The sequence below is a fragment of the Gossypium raimondii genome, chromosome 10 (genome assembly GCF_025698545.1).
Source record: "Gossypium raimondii isolate GPD5lz chromosome 10, ASM2569854v1, whole genome shotgun sequence".
Classification (NCBI taxonomy): Eukaryota; Viridiplantae; Streptophyta; class Magnoliopsida; order Malvales; family Malvaceae; genus Gossypium; species Gossypium raimondii.
Window position 1 is genome coordinate 27,021,422 of NC_068574.1, and position 15,835 is coordinate 27,037,256.

At 32.0% G+C, this 15,835-nt stretch overlaps 3 long non-coding RNA genes across 3 annotated transcripts; 2 read left to right on the forward strand and 1 right to left on the reverse strand.

Moving 5' to 3' along the window:
* The first annotated feature begins 9,277 nt into the window (after nt 1-9,277).
* LOC128034056 (uncharacterized) lies at nt 9,278-11,404 on the forward strand. The gene is made up of 2 exons (XR_008190059.1): nt 9,278-9,614; nt 10,124-11,404. It is a non-coding gene; the product is annotated as an uncharacterized LOC128034056 (long non-coding RNA).
* A 694-nt stretch (nt 11,405-12,098) lies between these two features.
* Nucleotides 12,099-13,847, forward strand: LOC128034057 (uncharacterized). The gene is made up of 2 exons (XR_008190060.1): nt 12,099-13,305; nt 13,420-13,847. It is a non-coding gene; the product is annotated as an uncharacterized LOC128034057 (long non-coding RNA).
* A 98-nt stretch (nt 13,848-13,945) lies between these two features.
* LOC128034055 (uncharacterized) lies at nt 13,946-15,413 on the reverse strand. The gene is made up of 2 exons (XR_008190058.1): nt 14,512-15,413; nt 13,946-14,384 (listed from the first exon to the last, which is right to left on the reverse strand). It is a non-coding gene; the product is annotated as an uncharacterized LOC128034055 (long non-coding RNA).
* Between the last annotated feature and the right edge of the window lie 422 nt (nt 15,414-15,835).

Sequence of the window (15,835 nt, forward strand, 5' to 3'; positions counted from 1 at the left end):
TTTATGTTTAAACCTTTATAGTTCTAAAGTTATTTTAATTTGACATTATAATATTTTATATTTTTTGTGTTATGATATATAAAATATATATATTATCTAACCATAATGATTTATTAGTAACATGAATTTATTATTTGTTATGTTTAATATATGTTTTATTTATACCTATTCATTTTATATAAATAAATAAAATTTTAGAAGATCAAGAAATTTTTTTATCATTCATGTAAAAAAAAAGCTCTTTAAGAGCTAATATTTTACCTCCTTGTGATGTAAATTTTGTAAAATAGAATATTGTTTTTCGGATCAAGAAGATATATGTTGAATAAAACCGTCATGTGTTTTACATTAAAACCATATATAGAAATAACATGAGATACTCATGTATTTGTATTATATATATTTCCGAAAGAATACATTGCACTATATAATTGAAATATCTAATGTGCTCTTGCAGTAGCAATATTGTGAAAGTGACTTTAAAAGTATTTTCAAACGATCTCATACATTCTAGTGGCTAAGCAAAATAATAAGTTACTAATGAAAAAACTATGAAATTCTTCTCACTAGTTTTGCTTCATTCCCCGAAGTGAATGTAACAGTACATAACAATTATGAAAAATAAAAATATAGAGATCATGATTGTTGTTGTAATTGCGAATATGGTTGGAGATGTACTAATAACCATTATCAAGGTCGTTATAATAGTAGTGGTACTTCTAACCACTAGAAAAGAATAATAATGAAAAACAAGAAAATTGTAGTCAAAATATTTGAAGATTTTGACATATCCTGAAGTGAATATTGCAAATAATTGTTTACAAATTATATTTATTTTATTGAGTTAATAACATTATGTACTTCACATTGATGTAGACATTTCTAAAATAAATGTCACAATATTGCTTATATGTGAATACAAAATAAAAAGAATGTCTATAAAGTTATTAATTGTCAAAATTTATATTTACATTATTAGTACAATTGAAAAACATGATTAAGTAAACGTAAGTTTCTTGATACAAATACATTTACTATTTAGCGTGATCAGTTAGACCATCATGGATTATATATGATTATATATGATGCGAAAATTAATTTAGAATTTATATAGACATTTATTAAAGAACCAGAAGATTTTTTAATTTTAAGAATTCTCATGTGTTGCTTGTTCTCAATGATAATTGTTTATTACAAACTCACTGGTTAAAGTTGAGATTTAATGTTTTGCATTTCTGCAATGAATATGGGCCTATTCATCCACCATGTGGATGATTTTGACATTATATGGTTTTGGTAGATGCATCTACAAAACAATCACATGCATTATCAACTCGCAACCTGTCGTTTGCGAGATTGTTTGTTTAAATGATTAATTTCATATTATGCAATTAAAACAATTCACCTTGCTTATGTTGGTGAGTTTATGTCCTAAGCTTTCAATAGTTATTGTATGTCAATCAAGATAAAAGTTGAACATCCTATAGCTCATGTTCACACATAAAGCGATATAGTTGAATCATTTATCAAATGCCTCAAACTAATAGCTAAACCATTACTTATGAGAACAAAACTTCCTATTTCAACATGAGATTGTATTGATTAAATGTTGTACGCATCAAGCCAATAAATTATAAATATTTTCCATTACAATTGATTTTTGGTCAAGAGTCAAATATTTCCCACCTTACAATTTTAGGATGTGCGATATATGTTCCAATTACTCCACCACAACGCATAAAGATGGGTCATTATAAGAGATTGAGAATGTATATGAGTCTCCTTATAATATTTTTGAGCTTCTAGATTTAGTTATGACATGAGTTGTCAGTTTTCCCAACATTAGGGGGAGAGAATAAAAAGCTAGATTAATAAAGTACTCAAAATTAATTATCAATGTCTAAGATCCTCGTACAAAGCAATGTGAATCAGAAGTTCAAAAGATAATTCATTTTATAAATCAACTGCCAGATTCATTAAATCCCACATGCCAACTAAAAATGCTCCAATACAAATTGATGTCTTAATAGGGCAAACTGTTAGTGCAAAAGAAAGTAATCCATGCCTGAAAGTGTGGAAGACCGATCAGTTCCAAAGATAAAAATCCTTGTAAAAGAAAAGGATCAAACATTCAAGATGGTTATATAGTGGAGGTAAGGGTTCTTGAAGAGACTCATGACATAACTAATTATAAAACTCAAGAAGAGATTCAGGTACCTAAAAGTGAAAATGAAAATGATGAAAATAAAGAGATATAAGTTATGTCAATATGAGAAAAATATGGAACCAAAAAAAAAAATGTAGTTGTTGACAACAATTTTGCTTATAATATTGCTATTGAAATAACAAAAGAAAATAAGGATCCTGAGCCTAAATCTAATGTAAAAATAAAAAAGATTGGCCAATATGGAAAGATGCAATTCAAGCAGAATTGAATTCACTTTCTAAACGTGAAGTTTTTTGGACTTGTAGCCCAAACACCTAAAGGTATAAAGTCAGTAGGATATAAATGGGTATTTGTGCAAAAATGAAATGAAAAAAAATGAAGTCGTAAGATATAAAGAACGACTTGTAGCACAAGGATTTTCGCAATGGCCCGGCATTGATTATGAAGAGACATATTCTCCTGTGGTGGATGCAATCACATTTAGATATCATATTAGTCTGGCAGTATGTGAAAAACTTGACATACATCTAATGGATGTTGTTACAACCTATTTATATGGTACACTTGATAGTGAAATTTATATGAAAATCATTGAAGGATTTAAAATCCCATAAGGATATAGAGTTTCTCGGGAAAATTGCTCAATCAGATTAAAGAAAAGTTTATATGGATTAAAACAATCTAGACGTATGTCGTGCAATTGTCTTAGTGAATACTTGTTAAAAGAAGGTTACAAAAAGATCCAATTTGTCCACGTGTCTTTATAAAAAAAGGTTTTTATTAGATTTTGTGATAATTTTTGTTTATGTTGATGATCTAAATATTATTGGAACTCCTAAAGAGTTTCAAAATATAGTAAATTATTTAAAGAAAGAATTTGAGATGAAAGATCCTGAAAAAACAAAGTTTTGTCTTGGCTTACAAATCGAGCATTTAAAAAATGGAATTAATGTTCATCAATCAACTTATACGAAAAAGACATTAAATAAATTTTACATGGATAAAGCACACGATGTGAATAAAGATCAATTTCGTCCTTGCGAGAATGATGAAGAGTTTCTTGGTCCTAAAGTACCATATCTAAGTGCCATAGGGGCATTGATGCATCTTGCAAACAACACAAGACCTAATATAGCTTTCGCTGTAAACTTGCTAGCAAGATTTAGTTCTTCTCCAACACGTAGACATTGGAATGAAATTAAACATGTATTTAGATATCTCAGAGGGACTATTGATATGGGGTTATTTTATTCAAATAATTCAAAATCCCTATTAGTCGGCTACGCTGATGCTGAATACTTATCAGATCTACATAAAGGTCGATCTCAAATAAAATATTTATTTACATGTAGAATATGGGGTTTGTATTTGTATTAATTTTTCTCTGTTTTTTTATTCGTGTTCGTAAGGTAGAAGCCAAAATACAGGAATCGGGGCCCCTTTTTATATCCAAAAATATCCTCTTTTTTTTTCTATTTTTCTATTTTCTCTTATTTTTTACACTGTTATTAGATTCTTCTCGTTCATTCATTTTGTAGGTATAAAGCCGTTGGCCAGCTGGCGTACAGAGGCGTACGTGGGGAGGTGGCTGGAGGTGCGGCGGCTGAAAGCTGTTTAGCTAGGGTTTTTTTTGTTTTTTGTTTTTGAAAATGTAATTGGTTTGAGCTTGTATTGGGCTAGGGTCTTGGGTTTTTTAGTTTGTAAATGGACTGTTTGGTTCTTGGACTTTTTATTGGGTTAGTTTTATTTGGTATTTTTTTTGTTTGGTTTATTTTTAGTGGGTCAGGCGAATCGGGCCTGTTACAAGGATGAAGAGGTATCGGTCAGATTGGGAGAGGACAAAGTAGACTTCGGAGAAAATTTCAACTTGTGCTTGGTTGGAAGGGTTTTGATAGAAAGTTTGGTGCACTTTCTGTCTATGAAGAACACACTCACAAATTTGTGGCATCCGTTAGGAGGTACCTCAATCACTGATATTGGTGAAAAAATGGTGTTTTTTTTTTGTTTGTTTCTATAGCCAGATCAATCTAAGAAGAGTAATGAATGATATGCCATGGTTTTTTAGTAGACATCTCATTTTCTTTCGTAAGATGGAAAAAATGGGAGGATCCACTATAGGTCCCGTTGTTTTATACCCCATTATGGGTTCAAATTTATAACCTACCAATAGGATTTATTTCAGAAGGCATGGCACAACAGTTTGGAAATTTTATTGGACAGTTTGTGAAGTATGACGCATCAATAACTACAAGAGGTGTAAAAAAGTTTATAAAGGTTAGCGTAATTTGGATGTTTATTTTCCATTAAAAAGGAAAAAGAAAATTATCATTAATCAAAGTAGCTCTACTTATGCTCAATTTCAATATGAAAAGCTTCTACTATTCTATTTTATTTTTGGGAGGATGAGGCATGTTTAAGGTTTTTGCCCGTTAAGGCTAACGTTGGGAGATCAAGAGGTGGAGTTTGGTTGGGAAAGTTCATTAAAGGCAGAGCCAAAAAGGATAATGCTACAAGTCCGTGGTTAAGGGAGGAGCCAAAAGAAGGGATCAAAGTTGGGGGAAGATCGAATAGGGATCGTTGAGGTGGCTATATTGTAGAAGTTAGAATTATGGTTGTTAATGAAGCAAATAAGGGAAGAATATCATGTATTCAAGGACAGCCCAAGTCAATATCCGTACAATTTAGAACAAGATTTTTAATGCACTTAGCTCTGAAAGAGGATCCATCAAAGGTAAGAAGGTAGTTTAAGAGGAGCAGGATAGACCAATGGAATTTAGGGAAGGGAAGAAATGACAAAGAACCCTATGTGAAGACCAAACTGTGGTAATCATTTGTGAAGATCAAGCAATGGAAGGAAGTTATGAAATCTTGCTGACTACTAGAATGCAATCTAGTTAGTCGTAATGAAAACTTTAAGTTGGAACGTTCGCGGGTTGGGGCACCCGCGGACAGTTCGTTATCTCAAGAACATGTTGAGACAGGTTTGGACCCAATGTTTGCTTCTGATTGAAACAAAAGTAAGCATAAAAGGATGGAGACAGTAAGGAAGAATTTTGGTTTCAAGTATGGAATTGATGTTGGTGCAGATGGATCGAAAGGAGGCTTATCTTTAGGTTGGAAAGAGGAGGTAGATGCAATTTACAAAGTTTTTCTTCTTTATATATTTATGTAATAGTGAAAGAAGAGAGAGAAGTGTCAGCATGGAGGTTCACCGAATTTTATGGTGCACTGGTTGAGGGGTTGCGAAAAGAATCATTGAATTTGTTAAGATGTTTAGGAAGAGGATGTGATATCCCTTGAGTAATTATGGGTGATTTTAATGAGATCATGTTCTCTTTCGAGAAAAAAAGGAGGGAGGATGAGAGAGGAGAGGCAGATGAGTGCCTTTCGGGAGGTGCTTAAGGAGTGTGATTTAAGTGATTTAGGTTTTTCAGGACAATGGTTTACGTGGGAAAGGGTAAAGCTTCCAGACAGTAATATTAGAGAAAGGTTGGATAGGGGGTGGCCAATACTGAATGGTGGGAATTATTCCCAGACTATTCAGTTGAACACCTTCATCACATTATTTCAGATCACTGTCCATTCTTGTTGAACACGATTGGGCGAAGAGGGGGACAAACGCTAGCAAGAACATTTTGGTTTCAATTTAATGCAGATTGGGCATTGGAAGAAGACTTTAAGGAGCAAGTAGTAGTGAGTTAGGGATCAGATGGAAGGGATGTGCCAGAAAAGTTATCATCGCTCGAATCTAAATTGAGTAGATAGGCTAGTGCAAATAAAGTTAAAAGAGAAGGAAAAAAAGCAAGATTTACAGGCCAGGTTAAGAAAGCTAGGTGAAAAAGAACCCATTGATGAGATTTTAGCCAAAATTATGGATGTAAAGCTTGCATTAAATCTAGGGGCAGGCAAAGAAGAAATTTTTTGGGAACAATAGGCAAGGGTGATCTGGCTCAAGTTGGGAGACGAAATACGTCCTTTTTCCATATAGTTGCAAATAGTCGTAAAAGAAAAAAAAAGGATTTGCGGACTCAATGATGAAAATGGAAGATGGGTAGAAGAGGATAGGGAGCTTGTCGAAGTAGCATAAAAATACTGTCAAGAACTGTTTCATTCAACGATAAGAGGTAATTGCAATAGGATTTTAGACGGTATCAAGCCATGCATTACAGCATGAATGAATGAGGAATTAATAGCTAATTTACAAACTGATAATAAGGGCAAAAAATGAGGGTTTTATCAGAGGGGTAAAAATAGGAAGGATTGCTTTGGCAATTACACATTTATTTCTTTTGCAAATGATAGTATCTTATTTGGTGAAGTGATAGAAGTAGGGGCAAGAACAGTAAATAAGGTAGTTTTAAACTATGAAAAGCCGTCAGGCTAGTTAGTTAATTATGACAAGTCATTAATTTATTTTAGCAATAACACAAGTGTCGGTAATAGAGAACAAGTAGCAAGAGTTTTTGGGGTTAGGATTGCTAATAACCCAAAAAAGTATATTGGGCTACTGACAATGGTTGAGAGACGTAAGAGGCATGCTTTTGTTGGGATTAAAGAACGCATGGTGAGGAAAGAAAGCTGGAAAACACTGCTAAATATCGAGCATTAGCGGTGCTTTATGGAAAACGCCGCTAAAAAAAGCATTAGCGGCGTTTTCCAAAAAGCGCCGTAAAAAACCTATGCCCAACGACGCTGTTTTCTGAGCTTTCGGGGTTTTAGCGGCGTTTTTTGAGAAAGCGCCGCTAATGCTCAGGGCTTTACCGACGTTTTTGGGAAAGCGCCGCTAATGATCAGGCCTTTAGCGGCATTTTTGAAAAAGCGCCGCTAATGATCAGGGCTTTAGCGGTGTTTTTGGAAAAGCGCTGCTAATGATCAGGGATTTAGTGGCGTTTTTGGGAAAGCGCAACTAATGATCAGGGATTTAGCGGCGTTTTTGAGGAAGCACCGCTAATACTCAGGGCTTTAGCGGCGTTTTTGAAGTAGCGCCGCTAATTCTCTATTTTTAGTGGCGTTTTTAAAAAAGCGCCGCTAATGCTTAGGGATTTAATATAATCTAAAATATTTGTTAAAAATGGAAAACTTAAAATACTGTAAGTTCTTTTAAACAGAATATATGGCATAACCTTATATATGGAATAAAAGGCGGCATCACGGGTTAAACTAATTCAATTATTATTTAAAAATTTATATAAATAAAATAGACATATGATTTATTTATCCTTCTAACGTTACAAAAATCATTACAATCCTTTATTTAATTTTTATCTTTTCAACCCTTAAATTTATATTATTTATTAAATCACTCAAAATAGATGGGAAAAATTATTCTTTATTAACTTTACTAAACATTGAAGCCAAAGGCCTGAAATGAAAACAATTTTCACCTAAGCGTTTTTATAACTTATACACTTTTAAATTAATAATGGTAAAATTACATGTTAATCTCATAAAAATGATAAAAATTTATTTAATCCTTATAAAATATAATTAAAATGGTAAAATTACATTTTTAACTATCCTAAAATATACAATTTAAATCCATCTCCTCCAAAAAAATAAAAATAAAAGAAAAACATTACCGTTAATCCAGTTCATAGGAGGCTGAAAGTGATACCCGGTTCGATGAAGTTGTTTTACAGTAAGTGCAGTTTTAGATTGTAAATGAGGATGGACCTTATGAAATGCTTCAACGACGCCATTCTTACTTATTATCTCACAAAACACCCAATTATTAAATAAACTAACAAAATATTTTCTGTAAACTCCATTAAAATTTCGAAAGCCGAATGTTGAAACAGGATGGTGATTCATTTATATAGGACTAAAATTTAACAATTTCAATATATATATTTTAAAATGTTTATATAAGATAGATTTTATTTGAATTTACCAGTAATTTATAATATCAACATTAAATCTACAATTCTTGATTTTTCTTTTTTAAATAATTAAAATTTTATTCTTATAGTATTTAAATAATTAGGGATTATGAATTAAGGTTTATGGTTTAGGGTTAGGGTTAGGGTTTAGGGTTTATGTTTTATAATTTAGGGTTTAGGAGATAGGGTTAGGGTTTAGGGTTTAGATTAATTAGTATTTTTTAATTTATATATTAAATAATTTCTTATATAATTGTAAAGATATAATATTAATTTTAATATATTAAAATTATGATTATAGTTTAAATTATTTAAGAGATAATAGATAAACTTTATATATAATAAATGGTTTAAGATTTAACGTTTACTTGAGATTTGTTAAATGACACGTAGAGAATATTTAAAAGTAAAAACATAGAAAATATATGTTAAAATGGGAAAAAATTAAAATAATATTATTTAAAATAATTTTAAAGTGTTTTGGGTATATGACCGATTAGGTTTTTAATTTATATATTAAACAATTTATTATATAATTGTAAAAGAGATAATATGAATTTTAATTTATTAAAATTATCATTAATATAGTTTTTAATGTTTTTTTCTCTTTGCTTTAAAATTTTTGTTTTTGTTTTGTTTTCTTACATAAAAATTATATAAAATTTTAAAATTTATCTAATTCTTTTAATATTACTTAAAATTTCAAAATTTATTTATTTAAAATTGATATGAATTATATAATAATTAAATATAAAATTGTGAAAAAATTAATCATTAGCGGGTTTATGAGAAAAACGCATAAAAGTAGTTAATAAAGCGGCGTTTGAATAAAAACGCCGCAAATATGTATTGAATTTTTTCAAAACGTGCCGTTTCACTACATAAATTTAATTTTTTAGTGGCGTTTTTTTCTAAAAGCGCCGCAAAATCCATAATCAATTGTAAAGAAAAGGGGGGAAAGATGAGGGGGGAAGATATTTCAACAAAAATAATTAAAATTAAATCAACCAAAGAAATCCCTAGAAGCCTAAAGAAAAGGGGGCGAAGATGGGGCCGACGCCGATGGAATTCGTGAGGGACGCAGACGACCAAGGTTCAGCCATGGAAGTCGACGGTGTTGACACACCGGAGATCTTCGGCGAAGGCGTCATCGCTTCCGACAACAAGCTCGCCTATGCAGATTTCTTCAACAACTTCGAAGACGATTTTGATGACTCCGATATTGACTAAAAAAATAAAGAAGAATCGTTTGTACGTCTCTTCTTTTCTCTGTCTGTCTTTCTTTCTCTTCTTTGGCTTAGCCATGTCTCTGCTTTCTCTATACTTTCCTTAGCAAAGAAGAGAAAGCAAAGAAATCAAAGTAAACAAATGAAAACCCACCAAAAAATTCAAATCTCTTGTTAGTTTTTTTTTTTGGTGCGTGTGTGTGCGCGTTCAAAAAAATCGAATTATTTTTGGGTTTTAAGCTGTTGAATGGTGAAGAAGATGACGGTTGCAAATAATTTTGATTTGTGGAAAAAAGATGCCTTCTTTTCTGCAGCAGAAGAGGTTCAAGAATCTGCTGATATGTATGTTATTTTTTTTAATTTTAAATTTTATGCCTTTTTTTTTAAAATTTACTGGGGTTTGGTTGGTGACATGGGTTTTATTTGTGCTTCTTAGATGTTTGTTTAATTTCATATAATTGACTGTTCAATTATTTAGTTTTTTTTTGGGGCGGGTTTAAAGGTTCCTTTTTTGTTGTTGGGTTTCTACTAAATGTGCTATATTTCCTAGTTTTCTTGCTGATATGTATGCTCATGCTTATGTATATATATATATATATCTGTTGAACCAGGGAAAAACATATAATTAAAGGTTCCATTTTTTGGTGGAAGGTTATATGCTTGTGATTTGAAAACTTCAACGAAAATTTTGTAATGCTTAATGTTATGAATCAACCACTCAATAAGGTTTTTGTATATATAAACAAGTTTAAGCTTCAAACATATATTTTTTAGAATAATTATTTCATGAAGTCTTTGAAGTAATTTAATGGCTTCTGCTGCCCTTGTCCACCATGGATATTTGTTGACAGGTGACCTGTAATGGAACCATGAACTTTCTATAAAGCATTTTCATAATTGCTCGACTTTTCTGTGTCACTTGCAATGCAAACTCAAGGTCTACATTATAGCCATGCTGGAATTTGTTTATTTGTAATTTGTTATGTTTTCTGGGTTTTGCTTATAATGTCTGCATTAATATTCATTTCACATTTTTGTTTTTCCCCCTTTGTAAAGATATTTGCTTTTGTTTCTTTTTCCCATCACATTCAAAGTTCTAAACTAATTTCATTTTTAGGTTCAAAGTTTCTTTTTTTTTTAATTATTTTATTAACAACATTGACTTTTAATATTTATTTTGATAGTTTTTTTGGGGGAGGTGTGTGGGGGCTTTTGAACATAAGATTGATTCTGCCTGTGTTATGTATTTGCCAAATTCCAGTTTTGGATTCAAAGTTTGTATGTGTTTCTTACCATTTTCTAAGAAATAAAAAATATGTTATTAATATTGTATTTGTTAAGTCTTTTTCACATAATTTTCTTTGAAGTTTGAACATTGTTTTGCTCCTTTTCATTATGGAAAAACAAATCTTTTTCCAATTTAGTCTTTGTTTTAATTATTTTATATAGTTAAATTACTCAAAGTTTCTTTCCGTTTTTGATCCAAACTTTTCTTTTGTACAAAATTACTCTCTCTTAACTTTTTATATTATATATATGTTTTATAAGATTATCTTTAGCTCTCAGTTTTCACTTTCACATTGAGTTATTTGAGCATTTTCATATTTCTTTCTAATGTGGGACAGATTTCATTTTCTTAAAAAGAAAAAATTATATTGTTTTCATATTAGAGTTGATGATTATGATTTAACCTCCTCTACAATCTTTCAGTCAAGGGAAAGTAATGAAAGCTTATAGCCATGCTGGAATTAGCACCATCATCAATTCATGGTTGTAGATATTAAATGGTCTAGGGAACAATGTGTGTTAGAATTTGTACTAACTGAATTCCTTGCAATGATCTCTTGTACTTTTAGCTAATACAAGTTGTGCCCATTTGGTAGAGAGATGCTTGATTTTCTTGTTTGTATGTTTTTGCAGAGGTTCGGTGTCAAGCAAAAGGTTCCAAGATTTGACATGCTTATTCTGTTTCTTTCACCTACAGAATGAAATAATGAAATTATAAATTAATACATAATAAACTTTTATTTTGATTTATGAAAAATTATACATAATCAGTGAAGCTCAGTTCCTTTGTTTGAATTCTTATGCTTTAGGTAGATAAGGGTTTCTCTGTACTGCCTGAAAATATTTTGTACTTCAAAAATAATATGCCACATGAAAATAAAATATTTTACCAATAAAATAAAATAAAATAAAATAAAAAACAAGAATCAAATATAAAAAATTTGACCATAGAAGAAGTTTAATCAATTTGCTTGCAAAAACTCTTCAAGGTCTATCTCTTTTCATCTTCTAGGTATGTGCTTTCTTGGTTTTTATATATATTCTTTTCTTTTGACAAAGAACTTGAGGTTTAATTAAATTTGACAAAGGACTTGGGGTTGAACTAATTTGATTCTTGTTTTTATTTTATTTTATTTTATTGGCAAGAAAGATAAAATATTTTATTTATCAAATAATCTAAAAGATTTTGAATTCTTATGCTTTAGGTAGATAAGAGTTGTTTTTAGTTGTTTTCTTAAATTATTTATGATTATATTAGTTGCAATAATGAAAAATAATTTCATTTATGTACTAGTAGGTTAAATGGTAAATTCTTTTATATAGTTGCTTTGGCTCGTAAGCTTACACGGTTACGTGGTAACTTGCACTGATTCTAGTTTTTCTTTTTCGGGAATAGGTAGACCGTTTTACATTAGTCAATTATGTATGCCTCGGTAGTTTTACCTTAATGATTTGTTTTATTTGTAGTCCATTACTTGAAATCGGTTTTGAGCTAGTTTTCTTATTTTCGTGTCAACAACACGGATCTTGAAGAAAAAAAAGTGAAGATCAATGTTCATAGGCTGTGTGGACAAGGGTTGTCTTTGATGAGGAAGGCAACACACAGGCTCCACCTGTGTAAAATTAATTATTATAGAATAAGTAACTCCAAAAAAAAGACGGGCTTTATACTGATGAGATATGAAGACGAACGTATAAATTCCCAAAACAGGCTTTTAGCGGCACTTTTTTAGGCCTTTAGCGTGTTTACCAAAGTGCCGGAAAAAACGCTGCTAAAGACTGCGTCGCTAACTTTAGCGGCGTTTTTACCTTTAGCGGCGCTTTTCCGACAAACGTCGCTAAAGACCAGGACCTTTAGCGGCGTTTTTCCCACAAAACGCCGCTAAAGACTAGGACCTTTAGCGGCGCTTTTCCCACAAACGCCGCTAAAGACCAAGACCTTTAGCGGCGCTTTCTCCAAAAATGCCGCTAAAGAAGAAGACCTTTAGCGGCGCTTTCCCCAAAAATTGCCGATAAAGAACAAGACCTTTAGCGACACTTTTTCTACAAACGCCGCTATAACATTAACTTTTAGCGACGCTTTTTTACAAACGCCACTAAAGGCATAACTTTTTTTTATAAAAAATTAAGTAAATAATATTTATTTCTATAATAAATATTTTATTTTATTTTATTTTTAAAATTTAAACTTTAAACTATATAATTTTAAGGATAAAAAATTTAATTAAATTAAATTTTCTATTAAAATTTTAACTTTAAAGGTAAATATAAAAATTAATGAATTTAAATTTAGAATTAAAATATTATGCCTTGGGAATTTAAATTTTAAACATTAGCTAGTTACTTGCTATGTTGGCTGACACCGTGTAAGTGCCTTGGGAATTTATACGTTCATCTTCCTGCTTTTGTTTCATTTTCTTTTCTCCCTCTCCCTCTTCTTTGGTAACTTCGAAGAAGAGATAATTACTAGAACCTCTTCATGGACGAATGATTATGGAATTTAAGTCGAAAAATTAGTAAATTTAGTAAGTTGGTAAGGTTCTCAGTCCTTCAGTGTTTGTAAATTTAAGAAAAAATAATTTAGACTTTTCAGAACCTTTGAAGGGTTCTGCATGTTTGTGGAAAATTAAGTTTTAAATTGAAATTACTGAGTTTAACTCGAGATTTTTGTTATAATGTTTAGCTGCTAGGAAAATGGAAGTTCTGGAGTTTGGAAAAGCTAAGCTTGGGAGACAAGAGACATCAGGTGAGTTTCTATATTCCATCCCTAGAAATGTTAAATGGCTGGAATGATTATGTACTCTACTGATTGTGAATGCTAAGTACAAGTGGCTCATTACGGAGGGATTACAATCGATAGCAGGAAACCCCACTTCAAATCAAAATGAACTACAAGACTACTATACAAAATCGTCGAAACTAAAACTACCAAGCAAAATATGAATAGATATGTGGAAAATTACAAATGGCTTTATTCCAACACTTTACAACTTAAAGTAGAAAGGCCTGGTAAGAAACGATCGATGCCCGATGTGCAAGGAGAGGGAGGAATCAGTGGAACATATATTTCGGGATTGTACCGTCACAGCAAAGATCGTGCAATAATTGGGTGTGGCAGACTCAACCACCAATAGAAACCAGGGTTAGAAAAAATGGTTAGCAATTTTCTTTCTAAACAACAATCATACACAATTCAAACTGTTAGCCATGACATATTGGTCCTTTTGGTTTAACAGAAATAAAATGTACCAAGAACACATTAAACCCAATAAAACAGAGTTGATATCATTCATCAGGGCATATATTATAGAAAATGAAATGTTGAATGGTTTGCTGATAATAAAATCAGTAGACAAAAATATAAAATGGGAACCACCCAATGCAGATACTATCAAAATAAACTTCGATGCTTCATTTCAACAAAATTAGAACAACTCAAAGTCAGGTATTATCACAAGAAATAACGAGGGACTGGTAATGGGTGCATTTATTTACCCATGTAGACACATCGCGATCCCAACAACGGCGGAGGCATGGGCGTGCTTGCATGCAATCACTTTCGGGGAAGAGTTAGGATTCCGAGAAATATGTTTCGAGGAGGACTCATTAATGGTAATAAGGGGAATAGAAATTTCAAAAGTGGCAGATCAGATATTAGCGCAATATTAAAAGAAATAAAAAAGAAAATCCCTAATTTCACAAGGATCACTTTTCGGTACATACCCAGAACAGCTAACGGTGTGACACAAGCATTAGCAAGAGAGGGTCGATGTCATGAGCTGCCACGATAGTGGATAGAGGAGGTCCCAGATTCATTAGAAGAAGCTGTCAAATATGACCGAGAAGGAAGTGAGAGGACAGTTTGAAAAAAGGCGTTGTGAGACCGGAAAAGGTAAAAGGCTATTACGAGTACTTAGTTCCATAAGATGTGAGAATGATCACACGAGCTTACATTGACTGATAGTGGACACAAGTGATTCTATCTGGCACTGGTGCAGGTGTTTATTTTGGCGAAGAAGAAGATAGGTAGTGAAATGGGGAGATCTGGGTGATTGCTTAGGTTTTAGAAAGTTCTGTTTTTGTTAGGGTTTGATTTCATTAGTACACCGTTTGGGTGCCCAATAGAAAATTAGGTTAGTAAATGCGTGAGGTGGAGATATTATGAGGCACTATTTGGGTGGCCATTAGGAGAATTACAGCTGCTAAAGCTGTTATTTAGGTTATGACCTGCTTCATTTTATCCCTCATCAATGCACCAGTTCAGTTTATACTAATGAGATCTGAAGATGAACGTATAAATTCCCAAGGCACTCACACGATCTCACAAACAGCCACTTCAGTTACGCTTATGTTGATTTTAACCATGGTTTCTCAATGCTTCATTGTAGTTGTCACACCTGATTTTCATTAAATCTTAAAATTAGGAACAATTAGAGGTTAAATTAGAAAAACCGTAAGTTGATGACCTCTACTGAAAAATTAGGAAAAGTTAGTACCTGGTTTAAACATGATTGATGGCTTTTGAGGGGTTCTGCATGTTTCTGAAAAACTAAGTTTTAAGCTGAAATTATTGAGCTTAGCTCAAGATTTTGGTTATAATGCTTAGCTGCCAAGAGAATGAAAGTTTTAGCATTTGGAATAGTTAAGCTTGGGAGGCAAGAGACATCAGGTGAGTTTTTATACTCCATCCCTAGAAATGTTAAATAACTGGAATGATTATGTATTAAGTACTGTAATGATGTATAAACTCTACTGATTGTGAATTCTAAGTATGCATAAGATTATTTTAGCTTATGGGTATTTGCCAAGATAGTTAAATGCACATGAAATAGTTATGATTCCATGTTTAAAAAGATAGCGTATTCCATGATAATATATAAATGAAATGCTTGTATTGTTTGATTATAATGGTGGGGTATGGGAGGGAGATTATTGCCGGGTTAGATGGAGTTAGGATTTGGGGAAATAGTTTTTCTATATACCACCATATGGTGTTGCTGGGTGCAAATCATGATATGTGAAGCTCCGGGTCTTGCGGAGGGGACATTACGATGTTTAAGCATCAAGGTAGTACTGGTAAACTGGAGGTATGGGAGGATGAATAGGAAAATGGAATTTCGTTAAGATTCTGTCATACAGTGTTGCTGGGTGCAAACCATGATGTGTGAAGCTCCTAGCCTTGCAGAGGGTACACTGCGGTGTTCAAACATCAAGGTTAAATGTTAAGTGGAATGATATTGATTGGTTTTTCGGGGTGACACTGTGACGATAATTAT